This window comes from Dendropsophus ebraccatus, chromosome 6 (assembly GCF_027789765.1).
Source record: "Dendropsophus ebraccatus isolate aDenEbr1 chromosome 6, aDenEbr1.pat, whole genome shotgun sequence".
Lineage (NCBI taxonomy): Eukaryota > Metazoa > Chordata > Amphibia > Anura > Hylidae > Dendropsophus > Dendropsophus ebraccatus.
In genome coordinates this window covers 143,405,513-143,427,559 of record NC_091459.1, presented here as the reverse complement: position 1 = coordinate 143,427,559, position 22,047 = coordinate 143,405,513, and the positions used below count along the sequence as shown (strand labels likewise).

Below are 22,047 nucleotides of genomic sequence, written 5' to 3'. Positions count from 1 at the left end.
GGTGCCTGGGGGATCCCAAAGGCCCTGTCAATGCATAAGAATACAATAGTAATATAAATGGCTCATAGTACAGAGACGCTGTAACAGATAAAGGACCGTCAAAATCCACTTCTGCCTACACTGCAAAGTCCAGTATGGACTAGGAACTCTGCTAGGGGTATTCTAGATAGGTAAAAAGAATGTTGTATGATGCTGGGGTGCATATTAAAAAAATGTATACTCACCTACTTGGATTCCCTGCCCGTCCTACTGGGACAGCTTTCAGTTCCCACTTGTCACTCTATTTCTGAAGTGGACCCGTCTCAGCTGTGACTGCTCACTTAACCAATCACTGACTGAGGCGGGACACTTGGCTGACTGGGCTTCACTGCCAGGATGAGCAAGGGGAAGTAGCAAGGAAGAACCAGAAGATATCACAGCAGGAACTGCAGGGGAACCAGGTAGGTGAGTATGACTTTTTATTTTTAGTGGTTCCAGAATCATGGCAAATATTTTATCTATTAGGAATCCCCTTTAAGTACATATTGGTCGTCTGGTAATTATTTCTTGTAAGGAACATTAGAAGGAAAAAGTGGAGGGGCAGTCACAATAGTTTGGCTAGCACTAAGAGTCTTGTAGGTCAGTAAATTGGATTAAGCATCAAAGGAAACAGAACATAAATAGGAAGCAAATAGATGACCATTAACACCCCCCACCCCCCAAAAAACAAAACCCAAATTTTATTGGGCACTTCTCACTGTGATTGGCTGAGAAGCTTCTTATATGATGTATATGGCACACAGCACGGCTGCCCGCTCTGCAGCATGGAGGACAGCACTGGTTGGCGGCAGAGATGGAGATGTTGCTCCATTAAGGTACAGTGAATTTATTGCATTCTAGCACCTGCTGGGATAAGGTTAATGTATTCATATACAGGATTGTAATTAAGTAAAAAAAAAATGGTTGTGCTTGGAAGAATCCAGTACGGAGATATATGGTAAACAAATCGGATGTATGACAATGTGGGTGGAAAATGGCTGCAATCACTCTATTATAGAAAATTGCTTGGATTGTTTGATTATCCGTATGTAATAGAATATTCTGCAGAACAAAGCAGGAGAAGCAGGGAGGAATAAATAAGGGTCTATGGGTAAGGTATAACCAAGGGCACTTCGAGGGGTCCAAATTATGGATCAATAAACGCAACAGGCGCCACTTTAAGGCACCACATTCTGCCCTGTAAGTGATGTTTATAGGGATGGATGCCTCCATAATACAGCATACAGTACAAGCTACAGCAATGTTATTCATATCTGTATACTGGGCACACATAAGTTATAGCATGGGCCCATAGCCGGACCTTTACACTATATAATAATACCGATCTTTAATACAGTAGGGTGCAGGAGGCTAATGATAGTTATTGTAGGGAGGATGATTGTGCTCCGACATCTGCGCAATTTATCAAATTTCGGAGACCGGCAGCCTCCATAAGGTGCAGATCAGGATCTGACTACAGAATGTTGTATTGGTTATAAAGAGAATCGGTCAGGTGTTCATCATGCTCAAAGCTGCAGACAGGTCGACAGCTGACAGGGAGATAAAACAAATGATGCCTGTCTCTTAGCTGATGGCTGTTTAAAATTATGTTGTCAAGTTATAAAATCATGTTTTCCATCCAAGCTGCAGCATACATTCCTCCTCCCTTCCCCACCCCTCTTTGTCCTGCAAGATTAATACACAAAGTTTGGCTTCCAGGACATCAGTCATGCAGGGCACAGAGGGGAGGAACAAGGCGTGCATGCTGCACCTCAGCCTGACCTCTACAACTCTTGAGCTTGGAAGTAAAACATGACTTTAAAACTTTGCATCAGCTAAAAGAAACTATCACCTGTAGTATCCGCTCATGTCTGCTGCTCTATGAATGACTTTTTTTTGATGAGGAAACTTTTAAAAACTTTGGTTCAGCAGGTTCAACAAGCTTTACTGTAAAATTCGGCTTCGTGCCGAATTCAACTTTAACGAGCTGCACTAAACGAGCTCCCTACTTGGTGAGTGCCGGGTTTTTTCTATTATTTGTTTGGATACCCACCACCTCGAGCACCACTGCCCACGGAAGTGCCATCCTCTCAAGGTGGGATTATTGGGGCCTCTGGTATGGTGTCCATTGTTTTTATATCAAGTCAATGCCGCATGCTGTCAAACCTGACGCCTCCAAAACCTACGATATCTGTATATATTTACTTACCTTTATAAGCCTGTATATACAGCACATCCGTCTGTAGTGTCGTTATACAGTATATAGATATCAGATAGCAGACAGCTAGGATAACAATGGAGAATGTGCCACTAATAAGAACAATGCTAGCGCTGGGCCATGTGTCAATGTGTCGCCTCCATTTGTATAAATGTGACAAGAAAAATGTCACATGCAAAAGGCGATAGATGTCAAGCATACGAGAAAACGAAAACTTTATTTGTTTTATCACCGTGCCCTAACGATCCCTGGCAGTGACATGTTCATCTTTAATAGGCTCGGAGCTTCTTAGTCATTTGTTCCTTCCGTTATAACTTTGACGCTTTCAATCTGTTTCCGATTCTGCTGGTAACTTCTGCTATAATGATGTGGTGTGTACACAGTGCCGCCATCAGCGTCCTCTAAGTAGTAGTACCGCCCGCTATCATTTCCTATGGATGAAAGGGGCTGTCAATCAGACATGTCATTAGATAGGCTGTGCTATAGATACAACCCCATCCTCTAGGGCTATGTGCATATCACCCCAGAGTTGGGTGACACTAATATCCAGGTAGGGATCCAATGTCGGGACGCTTCCTAAGTTTGGGGCATAAAGGCCAGAGAAAGTAGGTTACTCGTGCGAAACAGCTGCAGCCGCACACACAGTAATGCTGTCTACCCTACCCCAATTCTTCTTGGCTCCCCCTGAGAATAGGATAGAGAATTCTATTGATTTCAAGATCATTGGTTGGATCCAGTTAAAGGATCTCATCAGGTCTGACATGAATAAATTAAAGGGGTTAGGAAGTGTTAGAAAAACATCTTTTCCGTACTTGGCCATCTGCCACAGTGTGCGGTACTACACCTATCCCCGAATGCCGGTGTAATTATACATCCCAATTATTGTTACTTTTCCACAAATACAAGACATTGTGGTTGTGTAAGCCTGACACCTCCATTGCGGAAATGTACCTAATAAACAGATCCCACTCATCTCTACTCAATGACTCATTCCCCATGTTTTATTTATAGAAAGCTCAACGCTTTATGAATCAGTCATCTATCTATCCGACATAAGGAATCTGTTTTCCTCTTCTTGTCTTTAAGGTTGTGTTCACATTTAAATTCGAGTCTTTATTGTGGATTGCAGACCTATTGACAGAAAAAATAGCATTGCATGCTCAATTGTGTTCCTATTATAATAATGGACCCCATTACATCAACTGCTATGTTGGTTCTCATTGTGTGAAAGATCCGGCAGATCTTTGTGGATTCTGTTACATGTCAAGTTACACAGACGGTTTAAAAGTTTTGATCAGTTGGGGTCTGGTTGTTCAGATAGAACAAGGAGAAGTGCGAGGCTTGGTGCTTCCCTATCCAATTCACTGCTCTCAGGAGACGGAATCTGTAGACCATAGACTCTTCCAACAGGATGGACAGAGCCACGAGCTGGGGAGTAAAGAGCTTTACTGGCTTTAGCTATCAATTGGGTGGGGGGATAGAACACCTAAATTCGACCAATCAAAACGTTTGACATGCTTGTATGAACTCAAAGGTTTTTGACAGTAACATTATGACTTTAAAATATAGAGTGTAAACCAGTGCAACTACCGGTCTGTATTGGGAGGTGTAGTTTGAAGCCATTAGTAATTAGTAATGGCACCATCACACTGTACATTATATATATATATATATATATATATATATATATATATATATATATATATATATATAGCCTTGGTATTAGAATTATTCTGAGAAACATATAAGCCCTAGAGACAAAGGGTCGGGGTTAATGATATAGGTCTGGTGGGACAAATGCACCTGAGCCCGGGTTCCTGAGGAGCTACAGCTCCCTCTTCTACCAGTATTACCAGTATTATGGCATACTATAGGTGCGGTGGGACATATGCACCTGAGCCCTGGGCACCTAAGGAGCCAAGGATCCCTCTCCCACCAGTATTATGGCATACTATAGGTGCGGTGGGACATATGCACCTGAGCCCTGGGCACCTAAGGAGCCAAGGATCCCTCTCCCACCAGTATTATGGCATACTATAGGTTTGGTGGGACAAATGCACCTGAGCCCGGGTTCCTGAGGAGCCAAGGATCCCTCTCCCACCAGTATTATGGCATACTATAGGTTTGGTGGGACAAATGCACCTGAGCCCAGGTTCCTGAGGAGCCAAGGATCCCTCTCCCACCAGCAGGGCCGGATTAAGGTTGGTGGAGGCCCTGGGCAACAATTTTGTTGGGGGCCCCCCCCATTTTCTTCCCCCACAAATAAACCATACAGTGATCTATACAGGTGGCTGATTACTGTAGGGGACTTAGCACCTACCCCTCCTCACTCCTGGCTGTGTGGCTCAGCATCCCCCTCTGTTCTGCATATGATGGTCCCTAGAGGCTGCAGTCCAGAGGAAGATGTCAGGTCCTAGAGACAGGATGGGGGAGGGGAGAGCATTGCGGTGTGTTCCCACCCTTATTCAATGCGAGAACACAGCACTTTAGCACTTTCTGTGCTCTCTTGCCCACTGTGTTAGCTACCACAGCTAGCATGTGCAGTTGTGAATCGCAGGCAGAACCTGGACTTGCAAGTCTAGGTCCCATATTCAGTTCCCAACCATATAAACAACCTGAAGCAGTAAAGAGCAGAAAGTACTTAAAGGCTGTGTATAATCTATAGCGGATATGCTACATGTGAATATACCCTAAGGATCATGGCATATATAGCTGAACACAGGCTACATGTCATATGCTGCACACAGCTTATATATACACACCATATGCTGCACACAGGCTATATACTATACACTGCACACAAGCTATATATCATACACTGCACACAGGCTATATACCATACACTGCACACAAGCTATATATCATATGCTGCACACAGGCTATATACCATACACTGCACACAAGCTATATATCATATGCTGCACAAAGGCTATATACCATACACTGCACACAGGCAATATATCATAGGCTGCACACAGGCTATATATCATACACTGCACACAGGTTACATTTCATATGCTGCACACAGGCTACATACCATACACTGCACACAGGCTATATGTCATATGCTGCACACATGGTATATATCATAGGCTGCACACAGGCTATATACCATAAACTGCACACAGGCTATATACCATACACTGCACACAGGCAATATATCATAGGCTGCACACAGGCAATATATCATAGGCTGCACACAGGCAATATATCATAGGCTGCACACAGGCAATATATCATAGGCTGCACACAGGCTATATATCATAGGTTGCACACAGGCTATATATCATAGGCTGCACACAGGCTACATATCATACACTGCACACAGGCTACATGTCATATGCTGCACACAGGCAATTTATATATATGCCCCTATAGTATATACCCCTGCTCTGATATATGCCCCCATAGTATATGCCCTCGGCTCTGATATATGCCCCTATAGTATATATCCCTGCTATGATATATGCCTCTATAGTATATACCCCTGCTCTGATTTGCCAATACAAAACAAAACCTCATACTCACCTGATCTGGGCAGATGACAGGTCTTCTCTCTTCTGGCTCTTCTCTGTTCCTTCAGCCTGTCAGCCACTGTGACAGATGCTCCAGCATGCTCCATGATGTCACATCCCTGCTGGAGACATCAGGTTTCCTTGCTAAGGTCCCACGTAGTCCTCTCCTCAGTGAGGGGGAGGGGCAAGGGGGAGTGAGGACCTGCAGGAGACAGGCACTCGGAAGCTTGACAGGAAGAATCCATTCAAAGACCCACCGGGGGGGAGGGGGGGGGTCTGAGCCTGCCGGGAGGGAGATGCTTACACAGGATTAACCTTACACCTCCCTCCCTACCTGGACAGCATGCAGTGTGGCCAGTGCTGTGTCCAGGTAGGGTTTCCACATTCTTTTTGCGCGTAGGACTGGCTCCCAGACACCACTTCTGGGTTTGGGCTGGTGGAGGCCCCCTAGTGGTGGAGGCCCCTGGGCACGTGCCCCTTGTGCCCTCCCTTTAATCCGGCCCTGCCCACCAGTATTATGGCATACTATAGGTGTGGTGGGACATATGCACCTGAGCCCTGGTTCCTGAGGAGCTATAGCTCCCTCTTCTACCAGTATTACCAGTATTATGGCATACTATAGGTGTGGTGGGACATATGCACCTGAGCCCTGGTTCCTGAGGAGCTATAGCTCAGTCTTCTACCAGTATTACCAGTATTATGGCATACTATAGGTGTGGTGGGACATATGCACCTGAGCCCTGGTTCCTGAGGAGCTATAGCTCCCTCTTCTACCAGTATTACCAGTATTATGGCATACTATAGGTGTGGTGGGACATATGCACCTAATCCCTCTGTCTTGCACCAATGTGATGTCGTATGACAGGTGGAGGTCTCCATTAAAGATTTTGCCCAGGAACTTCATGTGTAAAAGGTTCTGATTACAATTCCATCCCCTGTGCCCAAAATCCTGTGTAGACTTTCAGTGGACTTTTATGAACAGTGCCCATATATCTTAGACTAAAGTCAACTGAACCCGACACCTTTGTTGGGTTTGACCGACTGTCTGAGGTGTACGGCAGCCTCTTGACTCTCCACCAACAGGTATTGCCGATAGAGATAAGGGTCTGGCGTGTTGGGCTTTCACCTCCTGATCCCATCGCTCTTCTAAGCCATTGTGGTCTACCCCTATCCCTCCCATAGAGGAAAAATGATTCTTAGCCAAACTGGACATTCATGTGTATGGGGAGGTCAGGAGTTATTGAATACGTATGACCACCTTTAGGTTCCTTGACACCATGTCATGTTAGGGGTCTGTAGACTGTCTTATAAATTAGACATTGTTATATAGACGTTGCAATCCAATCATTTAGCTGCTTCTACTCGATGTGTTATCTATATTCCTTCGAGCCTTCCACCAATCATATAGCGGTATATGAGCACGCTCCGTGGGGGATTGTTATACCGTACCTGGATGGACACGTCTTCTGACCTCTTTCTCGGGGATATAACTCACTCTGCTACAATTATTTCTTGAGAGAACAAGAAACAGCTACACTTGACATTGAAATCTAAAGCACAATACTTTCCTTCAAAGATATTTTTCAGGTTAAATAATTTATTTAGCCTTTGGCAAGAGGTAAATAAACCTGCGGGAGCCTCCCGGCTAAGCATCACTATAATAAACCTATCTGAGAAGATATCTGCTCCCACTAAGTGACTGGAGGAAGCCTATGCCAGATGGCCATGAGACGCTCTACCCCCAATGTTTCCTATAATAACACATGATGATAACTGATATCTGGTTCATTTACATGTTCATATATACAGAATGTGTTATGTGTTATAAGGATTTATAGTAATTCAGATATATATATATGGTGTGTAACCAGGAGGACTCTCTATCACAGACTGCGCTTTAGACAAATCCAGAGCTAATTAACAAAATTTATGGAAGTGTACCTGGTCTCCGGTATTACATATTCATTGCATTGTAATGAGAAGATCAGCCTCGTGAGCTTCTGCACATCATGCAATGGGAATGGGAAGTAGTAGTCCGTAGACCTCTGGGTGATTTCTCGTATTGATGGAGTTATCAGAGTCCATTCTTTCATTGTAATAAATCTAATGCGGAAGAAACATGGATTAAACTTGGTTCAATAAGAGCTATGATGTAATGGATAATAGATAGTTGGATAGAGGTACATGATATCAGGCCCGGGACAAGGAATTTTGGTGCCCTAGGCAGAGAAGGCAAATGACGCCCCCCCCCCATGTATATACATCCCCTGTTTGCTTCCCCTAGTAGTATATAGACCCCGTTTGCTTCCCCCAGTAGTATATAGACCCCGTTTGCTTCCCCCAGTAGTATGTAGACCCCCTGTTTGCTTCCCCCAGTAGTATATAGACCCCCTGTTTGCTTCCCCCAGTAGTATATAGACCCCGTTTGCTTCCCCCAGTAGTATATAGACCCCCTGTTTGCTTCCCCCAGTATTATATAGACTCCCTGTTTGCTTCCCCCAGTAGTATATACACCCCCTGTTTGCTTCCCCCAGTAGTATATAGACCCCCTGTTTGCTTCCCCAGTTGTATATATATCCCCTGTGTGCTGCCCCGAGTTGCATATATTTTTATGTATATATATTTATGCATATACACACAGACACACACATTTATGTACAGTATATACACTTATGTATACACACACACACACTCTCTCTCTTATGAATACACACACTTATGTATACACACACTCTTATGTATACACACACAGACACAAAACAGCTACCTCTCAGTGTGACAAACACACACACACACACTCTTATGTACACACACACACACACACACACACTCTTATGTACACACACACACACACACACACACACATACACATACACATACACACACACACTCTTATGTACACATACACTGGCACAAAACAGCTACCTCTCAGCTAGGTGTGTGGAGCTTGCACTTTCTCTGCTCTCCGTCCTGGGACTGTCATGGAGGGGTCTGGCTGATGATGATGATGCAGCAGTGATGAGCAGCTGACAGGAGAGGCAGGGGCACACACTTACTGGTCCCCCTATGTGGTCTCTGCAGGCTGCCATTCCTCGCCTCCTCCTCCTCCCTGGCCCGACAGCTGAGCAGCTCCCAGAGCCTGGAGGATGTGCAGCAGGGGATGTGAGTAATGCTGCCCCCATGCTGGTGTCCTGCACCAGGTCAGAGTCTCCAGGCAAAGGGAGCTCAGCCAGAGCAGTGTCCCGGCAGGGAGCCGCCCCTCCCCCGGCCTTGTGGAGCAGCAGCTGAAGACTCACAGACCTGTGTTTCTCAAGGCAGGGGGCTGATGTAATCAGCTTCTGTATGCTGCTTCCGGGTTCGGCCGGGTGGCGCCCCCTGCTGTTTAGCGCCCTAGGCCATCGCCTACCCTTGCCTACTCTTTGTCCTGGCCCTGCATGATATCACCCCTCCTTCATGTCTCCGTAACTTCCTGGATAACATGGTGATGTCACTTCCTGGATAACATGGTGATGTCACTTCCTGGATAACATGGTGATGTCACTTCCTAGATAACATGGTGATGTCACTTCCTGGATAACATGGTGATGTCACTTCCTGGATAACGTGGGGATGTCACTTCCTGGATAACGTGGGGATGTCAATTCCTAGATAACATGGTGATGTCACTTCCTGGATAACATGGTGATGTCACTTCCTGGATAACATGGTGATGTCACTTCCTAGATAACATGGTGATGTCACTTCCTGGATAACGTGGGGATGTCAGTTCCTAGATAACATGGTGATGTCACTTCCTAGATAACATGGTGATGTCACTTTCTGGATAAAATGCTGTGCGGGCTGTGGCTGCTGGAGAGGATGATGGCCGGGGGATGCTCAGTGTCCCTCCAATGCCCTGTGTCCCTCAGTGTCCCCCTGCCATCATCCTCTCCAGCAGCCACAGCCCGCACAGCTCTGGGAGTCGGGTTGTGTCATCACCATGTTATCCAGGAAGTGACAACACCATGTTATCCAGGAAGTGACATCATCATGTTATCCAGGAAGTGACATCGCCATGTTATCCAGGAAGTGACAACACCATGTTATCCAGGAAGTGACATCATCATGTTATCCAGGAAATGACATCACCATGTTATCCAGGAAGTGGCATCACCATGTTATGCAGGAAGTGACATCACCATGTTATCCAGGAAGTGACATCACCATGTTATCCAGGAAGTGACATCACCATGTTATCCAGGAAGTGACATCACCATGTTATCCAGGAAGTGGCATCACCATTTTATCCAGGAAGTGACATCACCATGTTATCTAGGAAGTGACATCACCATGTTATCCAGGGAGTGACATCACCAAGTTACCCAGGAAGTGACATCACCAAGTTACCCAGGAAGTGACATCCCCATGTTATCCAGAAAGTTACATCATCATGTTATCCAGGAAGTGACATCATCATGTTATCCAGGAAGTGACATCACCATGTTATCTAGGAAGTGACATCACCATGTTATCCAGGAAGTGACATCACCATGTTATCCAGGAAGTGAAGCCTTGATGCAGTAGTATGTGCAGGGAAAAAAGCACTTTATAAGCATTTCCTGTAATAAGTGTATATTGCTGAGCTGCAGTTACAGGTTGCCACTACTATACAGTGAGTGGAGGCAAAGTCTGTTCCCAGTGTAGTGTGAGTGCCGAACAGCTGATCGATTGCTGATCAGTTCCTGTGGATATGTGGATAACTCACCAGTCTACTTTGGCCAGAAACCCCTTTTAAGTCGCTAAACCCCTCATATTCAGTATTTGGATATATCCACCTACCCTATACAGTAGTAAGAAGGTTGAGTAGGTAGCCCACCAATATTAGGTACTTAAAGGAGAAGTCCAAAGAAAATAAGAGTTTGCAAGAAGACAGGGGCAAGGGAGCACTTAATAAACTACTTACCTCTTCCAATGCCCCTAAAGCGCCATGACACAGGCTTTAAGATCCCCACCAATGTTGTAGGGAAATTGCACAACACGCTCAGCCAATCAGTGACTGGAGCGCTGTCCCACCCCAGTCACTGATTGGCTGAGAGGGCAATCCATCATGTGAGTCGTGACATTGCTGGAGCAGGGGATCCCCAAGCCCAGCGGGAGTCATGAGACAGCGCTACAGAGGTTTGGGGAGAGGTGTGCTTCTTCCCCCCTGCCCCTGACTGCTTGCAAGTTTTTATTTCCTCCAGGTTTCTCCTTTAAGTAGTAGGCATGGGGGAGATTTATCAAAGGGTGTACAATTTAGCCTGGTGCAAACTACTCACAGCAACCAATCACAGCTCAGCTTTAGGCAGTGCTGAAAGGAAAGCTGAGCTGTGATTGGTCGCTGTGGGCAGTTTGCACCAGCCTAAATTTTACACCCTTTGATAAATCTCCCCCTATAACTCACCTTTTCCCTGTTTCCACTTCAAGCAGCTTGACAAAACAATTAAACTATATAATCACACTGACTACGTCGGCACACAGCGCACACAGACAGTCCTGATGCTAGCGCCGCAATAATACATTAGGGATACTATTTTACGTTCTATTTCTAAATAATTACAAATTTCAAGTAATCCAGTACTTATCAGCTGCTGTATGTCATGCAGGAAGTGATGTATTCTTTCCAGTCTGACACAGTGCTCTCTGCTGCCACCTCTGTCCATGTCAGGAACTGTCTAGAGCAGGAGAGGTTTTTTATGGGGATTTTCTACATTTCTGGAGAGTTTTGGTAATTTTGGTCACTTTAACATATTACTTTTGTTAAAAATCTTAATATAGATATATACATTTTATATAAAAATAGCTTACGATATAAATCAAAAAGGCTCGTCAAGAAAAGTACAAACCGTTCCGACTCACATTATCTATAAAACAATACAGAGTATATTTTTTCCCAACATAAAAACTTTTTTATTTTTTTCCAAAATGGATAAAATATTGTACACCCCCACCAGATGCCTATTAGAAAGGCCATACATTATGCAGCGGCTGGTGACGCCGTTATTTCCCCGTCCTTTCAGGTCGCAGGTAATTAAGCATGAAGGCCTAATGTATACATTGTCCTTGAGAGTGAGTGGATATATTTATAGCCGTGTAGGCCTGTGGCTATGCGTTCTGCGCTCCTCACCCGTATACACTGGTTACAGCTAATTCTGGTTTTCAGCTGATAAGTGAAACTAATATCTGTGACAGCTTTTTGTGATCTGTCACACGCACGGCCCAGCTTCATAGCGCGCCATTCAGAGTATGGGACTATTCTTAGAATACAGAAGCGCCACCGTGAAAACAAAGACGGGGGGAAAAAAAATCACCTAATTACCCTGCAAAAGCTGCAAAACATTATTTGCATATAAACGATCGGCGCTTTTTATAGCTCTTGTTTTGCTTATTAAAATATAAGTGTGACAAGGATTTTAGTGGGGGTTTGGCTTCTGTTCAACAGCCAGGCCTGCAGGTGCACTTAACGCTTGGCTGACCGTGGCGGGTGGGTGGCGTGCTATTACACTATTATATTCACTATATTATAGTGACTTATAGTTATGAAAAGGGAATGGACATGGAACATTTTATTGTATTTTTGAGATATATATCGTCACGACTCTTCCAGCATACACTCACATTGACCGTTGCTCACTTCAAGGAATGGTTACATGTAGCAAATGGAATGTATAACGGAGAAGTAGTCACTAGGAAACTCACCGAAACACAATTCTGAGGGATCTTTATTGTCTTTTCAGATGGTGTACAGCAGGAAGCACTAGGTGTTTCTTCCCTGGCCAGAAGAAGGACCCAGTGCCCGAAACTGTTGTTTCATTATAGCCCATCATAGCAACGTCTCATTTCTTGGAGGTTGGCTACAAGTCTTTAAAGGGGTAGTGCGGCGCTACAAAATCATTCAGAGAATAACACACATTACAAAGTTATACAACTTTGTAATGTATGTTATGTCTGTGAATGGCCCCCTTCCCACCACCCCCGCCCGTGTACCCGGAAGTGTGTGGTGCATTATACATTTCCTGATCCGTGTCGAGGCTGTCCACCCCCTACGCCGTGTCATAACTGTGCTCAGCCGCGATTGGCTGAGCGGCCGCGTCATCAGCCGCTCAGCCAATCGCGGCTGAGCACAGTTATGACGTGGCGGAGGGGGGACGGCGGCAGCGATTCGGCCGGCAGTCAGAAGATGACGTTTGGCACAAGATGGCGGACGGCCCTCGACACGGATCAGGTAATGTATAATGCACCACACACTTCCGGGTACACGGGCGGGGGTGGTGGGACACGGGGAAGGGGGCCATTCACAGACATAACATACATTACAAAGTTGTATAACTTTGTAATGTCTGTTATTCTCTGAATAATTTTTTAGCGCCGCACTACCCCTTTAAGTAGATAGGTCCCTTCATTCTCTACGTAGGTAACTAGACCCTCCCCATTAAGTACATAGGCCACCTCATTTAGTAAGTAAAGTAGGTTACCCAGTAGCTAGATAGATCCCCATAGTAAGTAGGTAGATGCTTACTACTCCCCAGTACTTAGAGCAGCATTTGGTAAGGTCCTGTAGTAAGTAGTAATACTGTCACACATACCCCACATATGCAGTTCTCTGCATCATCCACAAGCTTGAATGCTGCACATTCTAAATATACCTGTATAACACTTTTCTGTGTCTTCTTTCCCCTTTTAAATCAATTTTATCGGTGGACAGCGTAACCTAGGGCGCTGCTTTATGTCAGTTGGGGTGACAATATCACTTTAAGTGTCCTTCAGTAGGTAGGCATTCCTATTTTGTAGGTCCCCCAATAGGTAGTCAGGTAGTTATCCACAATTGGTCAGTCCCTCTTAGTAAGTAGGCAAGAACACCCCCACCCCCAACCCCTCATCACAGTTAACAATGACCCCATGCAGGAGCATACCTAGGATTCATGGGGCCCCATTGAAAAAAAACTGTACTGGGCCTTGTGATTCCTGTACCCTCCTTCCCACACACACACACACACACAAACATACTCACCTGGCCCGACGTTATTTATTTCTTCCAGATTTGAAGCACTTGACTGATGTCACAGGGAGCTAGGACAGACAGAGGCCTTGTGTGGCTGAAGGGTCAATGCCACAAGAATGCTCACAGTTAAGGGCCAGATGCTGTTCCTGGTCTGTGGGCCCCTGAAGTGCACGGGCCCCGTAGCATTGGTGTGGTCTGCCTTTATGGTATTAACACCACTGACCCCATGTGTACCAACATAAAACTAAACACTTCTCTCCACCTTTATGTCGAGCACCAGGGTCTTCTCCTTTCTTACAAGTCATCTAGCTAGGATTCAGAGTCTAGTGCCTCTTACGGCCTCTTGTAAGCCATGGGCATAAAACACCTACAGAGGTGAAAAAAGCATGTAACAAGATATTGGAGCATTTGTAAAGTGACATAACAGTGCTGCCAAAGTGTCCGCTGTGAATATTTTTTAATAATACAGGACACCAGAGTGATAACCCAGGACTACTTGGCAGCAAAGCTCTCAGCATCATCATAATCTCGACTAATTCTAATTGCAGGATGTTCCAGAGCATTGAGGCCATGTGGCTGTGAAATGAGAGTTTTATATTACAATAAATAGCGTTAATCAATGTACCGATCAAGAAAAAACAGACACTTAAATGTGTTACTGTCTCTGTGATCAACTGAAGAACTGAAGTTTGTACCTATGTATTACTTAGGATCGTCCTACAACAGGCACAGGACACCAATACCCCCTTCCCGCACCACTACCACCAGCACCACCACCAGCACCATCACCATGTTGTATAATACTGGTGGCTATGTATGTGGCTTCAGGGCCCGCATATAACTGGTATTTCAGGCTTATGGTTAGCGTTTCAGCATTGGGGTCCAAATCCGACCAAAGACAAAATCTGCATGGAACCCGTATGTTCTCCCTGGGTTGGTATAAGTTTCCTCCAGGTTTCTTAGTTTTCCGCCATGCTCCAGAAAAATTATAGGTAAATTTGTATCTAATGTGAGATGTGAAAATGCACCCTGTATAGCACACTGTATAGGGTGCAATATAGACTAGATACATAAAAAATTACCCATGAGCCTCTTGATTGTTTGAGCAAACTGTCAGTCATCTCATGCTCCTAGCTAAAAAAAACTGAAAGTTAAAAATAAATGAGAGATCCAGGGACCTGTGAATGGCAGGAAAGTTGAACGGAGAGAGAGTCACGAGGGATGGTAAGTATAAAAACTGTGATTGTGTCGTTCTTTTTTTTCCCAGCCCTGGAGCTATGGGCCCCCTTTGCAGGCCAATGGGCAACATAAAAAAAGGAGTCCGTGGAGCCTCAGTTGCGAGTCCCAAAACACAGGAATAGCCAGATATCCCTTTAGGGAAGGAAATCCTGTTGCCAAGGGGTTGCCTCCCAGTGGGGAGAACACCAAACCACCCTGATACGTAGCCCCTTAAGTCCCACTCGGTTGTGGGTATTGGAACATAAATAGGGAAATACCAGGGTGGCTCCTCTTGTGTCAAAGTCTAACTCGACTCTCAACCCTCTCAAAACCTCATGGCCAGATCCAGATGGTCATGGTCTACTAGGAAGGCTGCTCTGCCTGCACAGCCAACCGTTCTACCCATGCCCCATCTGTGTGGTTCTCTGCTCATCTAAGAACAGATATTACACTTGATCTTAGCCAAAAGGCCATCCACTATGCACCCATCATCTACTAACTATGCACCATCACTTGAGACACTACTAACATACACAAACACACATTACTGACAGTGACACACAGCACTTGCAGCTCAGTCTTCTTCCTCTCTGTCAGGCTGTTCTCCACACTGTGAGGTTGAGGACCTTCAGGTCACGTGATCAGGTCCTTCACCCTCTCACTATGCCGATCCTGCTCCATCTCCTATGTCTTCTGATGGTCAGTCCCTCACCCTACACTACAGTGATCAGGCTGAACATTAGTACACCGGGCCCCTCTCCCTCTCTGGGCCCCTACAGGCACTATAGGCCCTGGCACTTGCCCAGGTAAGCCCAGTGCTGGCTCCGGCCCTCACTAAATCCAATGCTTGCCATAAGATCATCTCCTTGATATCCATGATGAGATGAGCGGTGGCGGTGGCTGACGGATGTCCAAGCTCAGATCAATGATTGACTTAAACAGTCTGCACAAACAAATAATTCTGAGCGATTCCGCTTTCTCCAGTGGTAACAGCAACGGTGTCCGGCTCTCCCTGAATGATGACACTGTAGGAAATAATCATGAGTGTGATTCTTCAGCCAGGATTCTGCAGGAGAGAACTTTTTACTGCCATAAATCTTTAGAGTTTCAAGGAGAGTCTATTTATTCAGGTGCTGCGGCTTTCCACCGGGGAACCTTATTGTTTCTTACAGAATGTTCCTCTTGTGATTGATGGGGAGAGTTTGCACCATGGTCAGTCATGTCCTCCAGTGTTTACGCTTCATCTTTCTTAATCTGTACTTATGTTCTGTTATGGGTCACGGCCGCATCCATCCACCACCATGAGATCGGATATAACATCCACCACCATGAGATCGGATATTGTGCTAACAAAGAACTGAAGGCTGTCAATCATATTTACTCTATAATTGTCGGCTTTTCTGCCGTCCAAAACCATTGGCTAAATATACAAACGAGTCCATCAATAAAACGTGGAATGCTTCACTTGGCCGGTCTGGAGTTTTCATATTGGCCAATAAAATGGAGAAATAAAAGGAGGCGGAATGGCTCCGGACTGCTGATTAATACACATTACAAAATTATATATACAGTGGAACCTTGGTGTAAGAGTAACTTGGATTTAGAACGTTTTGCAAGAAGAGCTCAGAGTTTTTCAAAATTGTGACTTGGTTTAAGAACATTGCTTTGGTGTAAGAGCTCCCTGTACTGGGTGGGAGGGGGAGTGGGGGAGGGGTATGGTCTGCATAGGGGGGTCTACAGCCCTGTACTCTGACCCAGGAAGTCTCCCTCACCTTCCAAATCACAGCAGATCCACTTCAGGCTGGGGCTCACATCAGGGGACAGGACTGTGGGGGTAATCTCTCCATAGCTGTAACTCCTCTCTCCCCGGACAGGGAGTGCTGCTATACATGCTGCCCACATCTCTCCTGCTCATTCCTTCCTTCTCCCATCAGTCTCTTTTATCCCTTGTGTTTCCCATCCTCTCCATTCCTGCTATAATGTGCTTGCACTCGCACTCAGCTATACACACTACTGGTATAATGTGCCTGCACTCACACTCATCCATTCACACTGCTGCTAAAATGTGCTTGCATTTACACTCAGCTATACACACTACTGGTATAATGTGCCTGCACTTACACTCAGCTATACACACTGCTGCTATAATGTGCCTGCACTTACACTCAGCTATACACACTGCTGCTATAATGTGCCTGCACTTAAGTTTAGCTCTGCACATGAGCACTCCTCATGTCAGCCAGTTTCTTTGTAGCGCTTCATGGTTTTTGCAACTGTACTTGTGGACACTTAAAGTTTTTCCAATTTTTCAGACTGACTGACCCTCATTTCTTAACCCCTTAACGACTGATGATGGGTATACCCATCATGAGCAGGTGGACGATCCGGCATCATGGCGGGTATACCCGTCATCAGCTGTAACTGTTACTGCTACTGAACAAAGGGTGACGGCACAGTAAGGATCGCTGTTTAAGACAGCTGACTGTTAGTACTGTCAGTCCAGGGACCCCTGTCATCGGTCCTCAGTCTGCGATCTCTGTCTTAGACAGCAATTGTTACTATGCTGTCATCCCTATGGTGCCGGTCCCCGTTGCCCGCCTGTCCCTCCTGCTTGCCCGTTCCTCCTCCCACCTGCTCCTTTCAGATTCCCCTACCCCCTGAACATCTTCTCCCACTGCGTGGCACCATTGGGCGGCTCAGCAGGCGGGCACAGAGGGATCACAGGGATGACAGCATGGTAACGATTGCTACTATGCTGTCATCTCTCTGATCCCTCTGTGCATGTCTGCCGAGCTGCCCGATGGTGCCTGTTCTCGCTGCCTACCTGTCCCTCCAGCTTGCCCGTTCCTCCTGCCACAGATTAAAGTAATAAGTAACTTATTACGGGTAATGAATATAAAATGCTTTTGTCCCTGCACTTACAACTGCATCAAGGCTTCACTTCCTGGATAATATGGTGATGCCACTTCCTGGATATGGATAACATGGTGATGTCACTTCCTGGATAATATGGTGATGTCACTTCCTGGATAACATGGTGATGTCACTTCCTGGATAACATGGTGATGTCACTTCCTGGATAACATGGTAATGTCACGACCCTACTCCCAGAGCTGTGCGGGCTTTGGCTGCTAAAGAGGATGATGGCAGAGGGGCAATGAGGGACACAGGGCACTGGGGGGACACTGAGCATCCCTCTGCCATCATCCTCTCCAGCAGCCACAGCCGGCACAGCTCTGGGAGTCGGGTTGTGACCAGGGCTGTGGAGTTGGTAAGCCGCAGCTCCGACTCCGACTCCTAAATTTTATCAGGACCGACTCCGACTCCCGACTCCTGCTCCTTCATAAATGGCCGGTCATATACCAGGGGAGTTATCTATCACACTGGCTCAGCAGCTTCTCCCTAATGTCTTACATGATCCTGGGGCGACTTCTGAAGGAATATATACTGTATATACAGCAGCTTCTCCTGTGTGTGCAGTGGATGCAGCCAGTCTCCAGCCTCCATGTCCTGAACTACTCACAACTAGACTAGATGGAGCAGGTGGTCTTTTCCTGCTGACAGTCTTCTATGTTTCTAACTAAATATTCATGCAGCCATAGCACACATACACATAGCCTGCTGCAGCCATAGCACACATACACACAGCCTGCTGCAGCCATAGCACACACACAGCCTGCTGCAGTCATAGCACACACACACAAGCTACTGCAGCCATAGCACACATACACACAGCCTGCTGCAGCCATAGCACACACACAGCCTGCTGCAGTCATAGCACACACACAGCCTGCTGCAGCCGTAGCACACACACACACACACAGCCTGCTGCAGCCATAGCACACACACAACCTACTGCAGCCATAGCACACGAACACACACACACACACACAGCTGCAGCCATTGAACACTTAAGAAAAACACACAATCTTCTCCTAGAGAGAAAACACCACACTGAGGACAGAGGTTACTGCTACACTACTTATGTCTTCTCCTCCTCCTCTATATTACACAGGATATCTCCATATTACACTGCTGCTCATATACAGTTATCCAGCATCCAGGAAGTGAACAGCACAGATCTCTCCCCACACAATGGACTCTTCCAGCTCAGAAACAAACTGCCAAATAGTGACCGACAACTTTTCCCCGACCACCCTTATGTAATAGGTTCAGTGTCCTATTACAGATATATACCCCGACCACCCTTATGTAATAGGGCCAGTGTCCTATTACTGATATATTCCTTGACCACCCTTATGTAATAGAGCCAGTGTCCTATTACTGATATATTCCTTGACCACCCTTATGTAATAGGGCCAGTGTCCTATTACTGATATATCCCCCGACCACCCTTATGTAATAGGGCCAGTGTCCTATTACTGATATATTCCCCGACCACCCTTATGTAATAGGGCCAGTGTCCTATTACTGATATATTCCCCGACGACCCTTATGTAATAGGGCCAGTGTCCTATTACTGATATATTCCCCGACCACCCTTATGTAATAGACCCAGTGTCCTATTACTGATATATTCCCCGACCACCTTATCTAATAGGGCCAATGTCCTATTACTGATATATTCCCCGACCACCCTTATGTAATAGGGCCAGTGTCCTATTACTGATATATTCCCTGACCACCCTTATGTAATAGGGCCAATGTCCTATTACTGATATATTCCCCGACCACCTTATCTAATAGGGCCAATGTCCTATTACTGATATATTCCCCGACCACCTTATCTAATAGGGCCAGTGTCCTATTACTGATATATTCCCTGACCACCCTTATGTAATAGGGCCAATGTCCTATTACTGATATATTCCCCGACCACCCTTATCTAATAGGGCCAGTGTACTATTACTGATATATTCCCAGACCACCCTTATGTAATAGGGAGGGCACGGAGCGTACGCAGTGTAGTGGAGGCCCGGCATGACCTGGTTAGCTGGGACTGCAGCATAGGGTTAATGGGATAGAGGGGTGTGGGGAGTGAGGGGAGTAGGAAAGAGGGTCAGGAAAAGGTCAGGAGGGGAGGTGGGGGCGAGTGTTTTGAAAGGAAGAAGGGGATTGGAGCAGGTTACTCACCAGGGGTGGAGCTTGGGGTCAGTCAGGAAGGAGGAATCACGTGGATCGTCAGAGCTCGCCGGACCAGCTTCAGCCCGCCCGCCCGCCCTAGGTAGCAGCATGGATTGTGAAGGTGGTGCGGGTGAGGGTCTTTGTTCTCCTCTTCGTCATGACAGCCTGCGTGGGGAGGTCTTGCAGGGCACCTAAAAATTGGCCTGGTTAAATGGGGACCCATCATAGGGATGGCTTCCTATTTTTACCAAGTTATTTGGTAATGGAAAGTGTGGTAAAGTTAAGTGGTTCCCTTCGGGATAGGACCCTGGGAACGGTTTGGTGTGCGGCAGTACCAGTAGACTTATTGTCAACTCCTGAGTCGGCGCGGTGCGGCTAGGGGAGAAAATTGGGTTAGATTTGGGTACTGCCCGGAATGGTGCCTTGACAGACCTCCCTGCTTGTCAATCAGACAATGTTAATGTTTGAATGTGTTGGATGTTTTTTGTTGACATGTTATTTACTGCTATGTTCAAGCACTTTAATAAAGAAAAGGCTGTTGTGGCCGTTCTATTCCAACGTTAAACTGGAGTCGGTGAAGTCTGTGTCGTAAAGGTACAGGGGGGAGGGGGTGATGGTGTTGGGAGGGGGAGCGGCTAGAAGGTGGGATAGGAATGCATGGGTAAAGGAAGGTCGATCAGAAGGAACTCAGCTATACACGGAGTCAAGGGCCAGTGTACTATTACTGATATATTCCTCGACCACCCTTATGTAATAGGGCCAGTGTCCTATTACTGATATATTCCCCGACCACCCTTATGTAATAGGGCCAGTGTCCTATTACTGATATATTCCCTGACCACCCTTATGTAATAGAGCCAGTGTCCTATTACTGATATATTCCCTGACCACCCTTATGTAATAGAGCCAGTGTCCTATTAGAATGTTGCTCATAATATATATATTCAAGAGCAAAACTTGTAAAATTCAAATCAAAATTCAATTCTACATTTTTTAAAGATTTTTTTAAAGCTGGAGTCAGAGTCGGTACATTTTTTTTCCGACTCCGACTCCAGCCAAAGCTAGCTCCGACTCCACGACTCCGACTCCACAGCCCTGGTTGTGACATCACCATGTTATCCAGGAAGTGACATCACCATGTTATCCAGGAAGTGAAATCACCATGTTATCCAGGAAGTGACATCACCGTGTTATCCAGGAAGTGAAATCACCATGTTATCCAGGAAGTGACATCACCGTGTTATCCAGGAAGTGACATCACCATGTTATCCAGGAAGTGACATCACCATGTTATCCAGGAAGTGACATCACCATGTTATCCAGGAAGTGACATCTCCATGTTATCCAGGAAGTGAAGCCTAGATGCAGTAGTAAGTGCAGGTAAAAAAGTAATAAGTGTATATTGGTGATTTATATAACTTTTGGGGGGCAATACAATACTTTCATAAAAAGCCCACCAGGACCAGCTCTGAAGCTGCTCGGCCCACCCAGCCCCCAGATTAATTGACTTTCCATCTGGACTGTGTACCATCTAACTAAACACTATCACTAAAAGTTAGTCAGCGAGCCTGCTTTACTATTCCCTGCTTTGTTTCCTTGACTCTTACCTCTTGTTCCCCACACATCTGCTTGTTTTATTCTGCCCGGTGAGGAAGCTTTTACTATCCAATCTGCTGACTGGTTTATAGAGCTGTCATCCCAGAACTGCAGCATGCAAACAGTACTATAAAAATGCAGAAAAAGCGGAAACCTTCATAAATAGAATGAAAATACAAACCTGCATCACATAATCCACAATTTAATCTTTTAAAAATGGACCTATATAATAAGACAGTGCTATTATATTAAGGGGGAACTCCGGAGAAAATAGAAATGTTTTCAAATCAACTGAAGTCAAAAAGTTATAGAGAGTTGTATATTTCTTTCACTTAAAAATCTTCCAGTACTTATCAGCTGCTGTATGTCCTGCAGGA

The 22,047-nt window shown here is 45.7% G+C and overlaps 1 long non-coding RNA gene across 1 annotated transcript; it reads right to left on the bottom strand.

Annotated features, from left to right (window-relative positions):
- Positions 1 to 2,480: 2,480 nt before the first annotated feature.
- On the bottom strand, positions 2,481 to 21,793 carry LOC138795140 (uncharacterized). Its single transcript, XR_011363586.1, has 3 exons — positions 21,682 to 21,793; positions 7,693 to 7,854; positions 2,481 to 2,667 (listed from the first exon to the last, which is right to left on the bottom strand). It is a non-coding gene; the product is annotated as an uncharacterized lncRNA (long non-coding RNA).
- Between the last annotated feature and the right edge of the window lie 254 nt (positions 21,794 to 22,047).